Raw genomic sequence first — 6906 nt, 5'->3', positions numbered from 1 at the left:
GTGAACTTTAAAAATAATTGTTTGTCTTTAAGCTCTAACTTTAAAAAAGTGGCCTGTTTGATAGAAACTTTAAAAGTATGCCAGTCTCTACTTTTGAAAGTAGAGAATCCCAAATAAAATTTAATATTCTTTATTACTTTTACCCATCATAATGAGAAGTTCCTTCTTTTGGAGTATCCTTTGGATGTTTCTCCAAGTCACAGTGATTTAGAAGGGACAAGATTATTTTCTGCAGCCATATGTCTATTTTAAAAATACTTTTACTTAAATTCTTTGTTCCTAACATGACCCCTTATTACTGAGTAGTACTTCCTCCATCATGGATTCTTAATGTTAAAAAAACAAAACTGAGTCAGTGTTTAAATCTTAGTGGCTTTAATGATTCATGATCAAACAGCATCCAGTCTAACAGATGAAAAGGAGCTCTGAGGAGCTGTGCTAAATGAAAAACTTTTACAGGCACAGGAAACAGGAAGGAGGCAGTTACACTAGGCAGAATATCAGGCTGGTCATTGTAAGGTTACAGTGCTTTAGGGGATGGCAGGGGGTCTATCCAGCAGATTACCTACTAGTGCCAATCAGGAGATTTTTGAGGCACTGGTTTAAGATTTATTTCTGAGAAAGCCAGAGCTATGATTGTCTCAGTGTGGTGACATGGGGCTTAGCGTCAGTGACTCCATTTTGATTCTGTTGTTCGTAACAATCCTCCCCCTCAACCCCCGCCCCGCTGCCCACTTTTGACCAGACTCTCAGATTAACTGAGAGATGTGATCAAAATTTAAGGCATCAGCACTATGAGCAGCTACTGCTCTGGAGTTCTCACAGTTTTTTGCTGAGTCTCTGAGTGGCATTCACAGGTCACAGGGTCAGGTTCACAGTCTTTAAGTTAGTCATTCTCATTCCTTTTCTGAAGTTCTGGTCTTACGGTGATTATTTATTTGGTGATTATCAGCTGTGAACATGCATTTAAAGCTTTTGAGAGAATACCGTGCACCAGGGAGACTGCTTTGATCATTCTAAGCAGGATAATTCCCAGTGTCTGGACTGTACTTCGCGTATGGGTCCCCAAGACCCAAACCACTCAGAATCAAATATGTCAAAGAAAGACCCAAATGAAGGAGCCACTTTTTCAAGCCAACTGGCTTATTCAGTGATCTTATTGTAGCTGAGTGTCATCTTCCCTAGAGGTGTCAATCCAAGTGCAGCAAGTGGTAGATGGCCATGGCACAAACACCTCCTGGCCCAGCTGAAAAAGATAATCAAAGGTTATCTTACTATTAAGAACGACTTTGGCCACAGAGTCTAGGGATTTTGCTTTAGCCGTAGATTCTGCAGTATCCCCAAGAGTTAAGGAGAGATTCCTGATCACAGCCTTATTTTCACTTACTCCTAGCCAGGGGAATAGGGATCTGCCAAAGGAAGCAAAGTTTGAATTATGAATGCCCCCTGGTACTTTGCTTTCGAGTCTGTGGCTCAGGACTGGAAAGATGACAGCCATGGAGGCCAGTAAAATTTGAGGTTCTATCGACCACACGGGAGGTTTGTAGACAGCCTAGACACAAGGTTCCCAGGGTTTGGGGCTGCTAAGCAGAGACAGGGAAATGGATGCCCAGAGTCAGGGAGTCTGATACAAAAGAGAGGAGGCTGTTTATTTCGGGGAAACCGAGGCACTGGAAATCAAGAACTTTGTGACGGGCAAGACTACCGTCACCGGCATTGTGGCAAATCCAACAGTCGTCTGGAGGTTGGTTTACCCACCTTCGCAATGGCCTGAGATATATGAACAATGAAATTATCTTTTCAGATCAGAGCAAGGCAAAAGGTAAACAAAATAATCATGAAACCTTCCTAGTGTAAGCATTAGGAAAAGAACGGTCAGAGAAAGGAGGAGGAATGAAAAGAAATATTCGTGAGCCACAGTCTTGGGAGGAAGCAGTCTTCCTCTATGTTAGCTATTTCTCTTCCTTGTCAGTTATCTGATTCTGTGCAAAGTCTGGAGACCTCAAAATCAGATGTCAGGTGGAGCCTTCATCAGTTGTTCAATATGCATCTAAGGTTTAACACCTTGTAATTTGGCAGTGGTGTCAGTGGTCAGGAGTACTTAGTAGGGTCCGTTTCGTGAATTTCAGTTTTGCAAAAGCATCAAAGTAAAACAGTAACTGCGTGTCAATAACAAAAGACTTAAAATGCTCATGGTTACAGAACTGACAAGAAAATTTGGTTATTTCTGTGATATACATTTTAAGATAACAACTTCAGTTATGACTGATAGTATTATATCAGGATATTTCAGATTTCTAGGAATCTTGTACAATTTCTAGGATACTTTTATTAATAACATGCATCCATACAAATAAAACCTAAGACGGTTTAGCATCATTTTATTTGATAATACTTCCCACATAATTTAATAAATAAACTTAATTATTTTAATATTTTACCAGAAACAAACCCTTTGACATTTTCCAGGGGTGCACTGGGAAATCTCAAAGTTAGTTTGAAGTCAAAAATTTAGAATTTGCTTTACCGCAAACACTAGTGAAAAATTTTAAGCCATCTGAGCGGGTAATCTTAACTTATTCCATCTCTCAGAAAGATAATTTAGATACAACTGTTCTTTTATAAACTACTAAGTTTTGTATTATCATACCTATCTCATGTTTAAAATTTTGGGAATGTCAAAAGGTTTGAATAGTTGATTAGATAGGATTAGAGATCATTATGAAATAATACTTCATTATATATTTAACCAAAGTGACAATAGAAGTTGTGAACACAGTTGTGAATTAAACTTCACCTGTTGTAATATTGAGAAGATCCAGTTTTCTTAAGTAATCAAAGACCTGATAAAGCCAACACAAAGCACAGTAAATCTGGGTAAGATACAAAGTCCAGGCAGATTACTTAAAGGTAAGGAAAGTTTTACAATCTGTTATTGAAAGCAGGTCAGAAGTCTAAGAAAACTTTTTAACAGAAAACCAAATTCTAATTTGGTATTGATGTGCTTTTGATATTAAAACTCATTTTTAAAAAATAAATCAATCCCAATCTTAGCCAGCTTGACCACACATAAAATTCCTTTCCCAGGCTGGCTTTTGTACAAATTTTCTACACTATTTTTATCTCCATTCAGATTTTGTCCTGTGCTTTTTGTTATTTTCTCATTTTGCAGCCACCGCTTATTTTACTTTCCTTGCCCACTTAACATACACAGTTGTTTCCTTTCACCCTTATTATTTCTAAGTAGTTTTTTTCACAGTAAACTATTTATTTTTGATGAGTTATATCTTTATTTTTAAATTTACTTTTTATTTTATATTGGAGTATAGTTGATTTTACAATATTGCGTTAGTTTCAGGTGTACAGCAAAGTGATTTAGTGGTACACATAGATCCATTCTTTTTCAGACTCTTTTCCCATAGGTTATTACACAGTATTGTGTAGAGTTCCCTGTGCTATACAGTAGGTCCTTGTTGATTATCTATTTTATATAGAGTAGTGTATATATGTTAATCCCAAACTCCTAATTTATCCCTCCCCTCACCACCTTTTCCCCTGTGGTAAGCATAAGTTGATTTTCTAAGTTTGTGAGTCTGTTTCTGTTTTGTATGTTGGTCCATTTGTATCGTTTTTCTTACATTCCACATATGTCTTTCGTTGTGAGTGTATAGAAATGCAAGAGGTTTTTGTGTATTAATTTTGTATCCTAACTTTACCAAATTCATTGATGAGCTCTAGTAGTTTTCTGGTGGCATCTTTAGGATTCTCTATGTAGAGTATCATGTCATCTGCAAACAGTGACAGTTTTGCTTCTTCTTTTCTGATTTGGATTCCTTCTAGTTCTTCTTTTTTTTTTTCAATTTACTTATTTATTTATTTTTGGCTGTGTTGGATCTTCGTCTCTGTGCGAGGGCTTTCTCCAGTTGTGGCGAGCGGGGGCCACTCCTCATCGCGGTGCGCGGTAGTTCTTCTTCTTCTCCGATTGCTGTGGCTAAAACTTCCAAAACTATGTTGAATAATAGTGGTGAGAGTGTCAGGGACCTTGTCTTGTCCCTGGTTTTAGAGGAAATGCTTTCAGTTTTTCACCATTGAGAATGATGTGTGCTGTGTGTCTGTCGTATATGGCCTTATTATGTTGAGGTAGCTTCCCTCTATGGCCACTTGCTAGAGAGTTTTTAATCATAAATGGGTGTTGAATTTTCTCAAAAGCTTTTTCTGCACCTATTGAGATGACCATGTGGTTTTTATTCTTCAATTTGTTGATGTGGTGTTATCACACTGATTGATTTGCAGATATTGAAAAATCCTTGCATCCCTGGGATAAATCCCACTTGATCATGGTGTATGATCCTTTTAATGTGTTGTTGGATTCCGTTTGCTAGTATTTTGTTGTGTATTTTTGCATCTATGTTCATTAGTGATACTGGCCTGTAGTTTTCTTTGCAGTATCTTTGTCTGGTTTTGGTATCGGGGTCATGGTGGCCTTGTAGAATGAGCTTGGGGGTGTTCCTTCCTCTGCAGTTCTTTGGACTAATTTCAGAAGGATAGGTGTTAACTCTTCTGTAAATGTTTGATAGAATTTGCCTGTGAAGCCACCTGATCCTGTACTTTTTGTTTGCTGTAAGTTTTTAAATCACGGTTTCAATTTCAGTACTCGTGATTGATCTGTTCATATTTTCTATTTCTTCCTGGTTCAGTCTTGGGAGATTGTACCTTTCTAAGAATTTGTTCGTTTCTTCTAGGTCTCTATGCCAAAATGGCAACTTCCGGGAGAGCTCAATCCCTGGGCCACCAGTGTCTTTGCCTCCACAGTGAGCCACAGCCGACCCCTGCCTCCCCAGGAGACCCTCCAAGACCCACAGGTAGGTCTGGCCCGGCTCTTACGTAGTCACTGCTTTGCACTGGGTCCCAGCGCACGTGAAAACTTGTGTGCGCCCTCCAAGAGTGGAGTCTCTATTTCCCCCAGTCCTGTGGCGTTCCTCTACTCAAGCCCCACTGGCCTTCAAAGCCAAATGCTCTGGGGGCTCCTCCTCTCGATGCCAGACCCTCAGGCTGGAGAGCCCGACGTGGGGCTCAGAACTCTCACTCCTGTGAGAGAACCACTCTGATATAATTGTTTTCCAGTTTGTGGGTCGCCCACCTGGCGGGTATGGAATTTGATTATATAGCGGAAGTGCACCTCCTACCTTCTTGTTGTGGCTTCTTCTTTGTCTTTGGATGTAGGGGATCTTTTTTGGTAGGTTTTAGTCTTTTTTGTTGAGGGTTGTTCAGCAGTTAGTTGTGATTTTGGTGTTTTCATGAGGGAAGGTGAGCTCAAGTCCTTCCACTCTGCCATCTTGTCTCCTCCCTGTTGATTAGAATTCTTAACCCTTAGAATCCTTAATCCCTAGTGAAAACTAAAAAGCAATTGTGAACTGTTATACTAGCATTCTGGATCAGAAAATTTATTAATAGATATAATTTCTAAAAGTATATTCTTTCTCATAGTAAATTTTTCAATGTAACAGAAAACAAGTTTACTAAAAGACCCAAATATCTTTAGTTCCACTAAAATGAATCCAAAAGTAAATAAACTTATGCTCAGTAGTTAATGTTTCAGTAGTTTATCTTATTTGGAAATGATCAAGATATTCAGTAAATATTTATCATTTAATTTATCTCAGTGTAACTGTAACCGTAAAGTTTCAAGTTACCAAAAAGATTTTGGAAATTATTTTTAAGTAGATATATCATAAAGCATAATTATTGTTGAAAAGTTATTTATAAACTTTTATCTTTCTTACATCTATTTAATTTACTTGTTAACAATTACTTTTAGATTAGATTACTCTTGAAAATTTCATGAGACATTAAGCCACTATCATCTTAAGTTACCTCTCTTGCTGACAAGTTCTATAGTGAGATGACATGAGCTGCTGACAAGTTCTATAGTGAGATGACATGAGCTTGTTTGACTTTTAGTAAACCTAGGTAGAATGAAAGTCTTCATTTAATATTTAATGCTGATAACTGTAAAAAATGCCCGCTTTTTTTAAACCAACAAACTAAAACTAGCTTTTGTTTACTTTGCTTACTGAAGATTATCCTAGGTCATGTGAACTTGAAAAACATTTGATTAGTTTTTATTTCTGAAAGTATATTTAATTTATACAGTCTCTGTCTTTAAGTCAATTAAATAAAGCTCTTTACAAATTAATTTTGGCAATACTATCTAGAAGTAGATAAAAATCGCACATCTGTAACATATACATAGACCTACAGACAGGCACAGAGGTCTTATAGCTTTTGTTTTAAAATTTTAGACAGGAGATGAATATGATAATGCTTATAAAAGAACTAGTTTATAAAAGAACAGTTGGATCTAAACTGTGTTTCTGACATATGTAATAAGGTTACCTGCCCAGATGGCTGAAACTTCTAATACTTGTGGTAGAGGTTTTTCAGGGGCCTAGTTTTAAAATAGCTAGGTTTTTTGCTTTTAATAAGCATTAGCTTGGTTCTATAGAAGTCTAGGTAGAATAGTTACATCCCAAAAGGCACAGAGAAAGACTGCAAGTTTCACCAAGGACTTTTGTTCCCTATGTCCAGATCTTGTACATCTACAAGCCTCTTGAGGGGAGGCTTGTGGATTGGTAAAAAAGGATAGGTGGGTTTTGAATTGCTTCGGGAGATGCATGGAGTCTTGTCAAGACTCATTTTATAAAACCAACACAGTTGTTTTTAATTCCTCATAGACTCGGGTTGCAACCTGAATGACCTCAAAGGCTCACCCAGCCATCCAACTACATTATCTCCAACTTGCTTCTTTATGTCAGGGATAAGATCTTCAACTAAGGATGGAAATCAAAAGATTCCTATGTTCTAGATTTAAAACTGCTCATCTTTGCGATGTTTTTCTTTCCCTCT

At 37.6% G+C, this 6906-nt stretch overlaps 1 long non-coding RNA gene across 7 annotated transcripts in view; it reads right to left on the bottom strand.

The window, feature by feature from the left end:
* Positions 1-358: 358 nt before the first annotated feature.
* The window catches only part of LOC309637548, a 190135-nt gene continuing 183587 nt past the window's right edge, over positions 359-6906 (bottom strand). For all 7 annotated transcript variants that reach the window (XR_014250626.1, XR_014250627.1, XR_014250628.1 and 4 more), the window contains one exon: positions 359-1246. This is a non-coding gene — a long non-coding RNA (uncharacterized lncRNA). The remainder of the gene's footprint in view (positions 1247-6906) is intronic.

This window comes from Balaenoptera physalus (assembly GCF_965194825.1).
Source record: "Balaenoptera physalus genome assembly, chromosome: 11".
In the NCBI taxonomy this organism is placed as follows: domain Eukaryota; kingdom Metazoa; phylum Chordata; class Mammalia; order Artiodactyla; family Balaenopteridae; genus Balaenoptera; species Balaenoptera physalus.
Note: the sequence above shows the minus strand (reverse complement) of the source record. Positions and strands in the feature narration are given on the sequence as shown.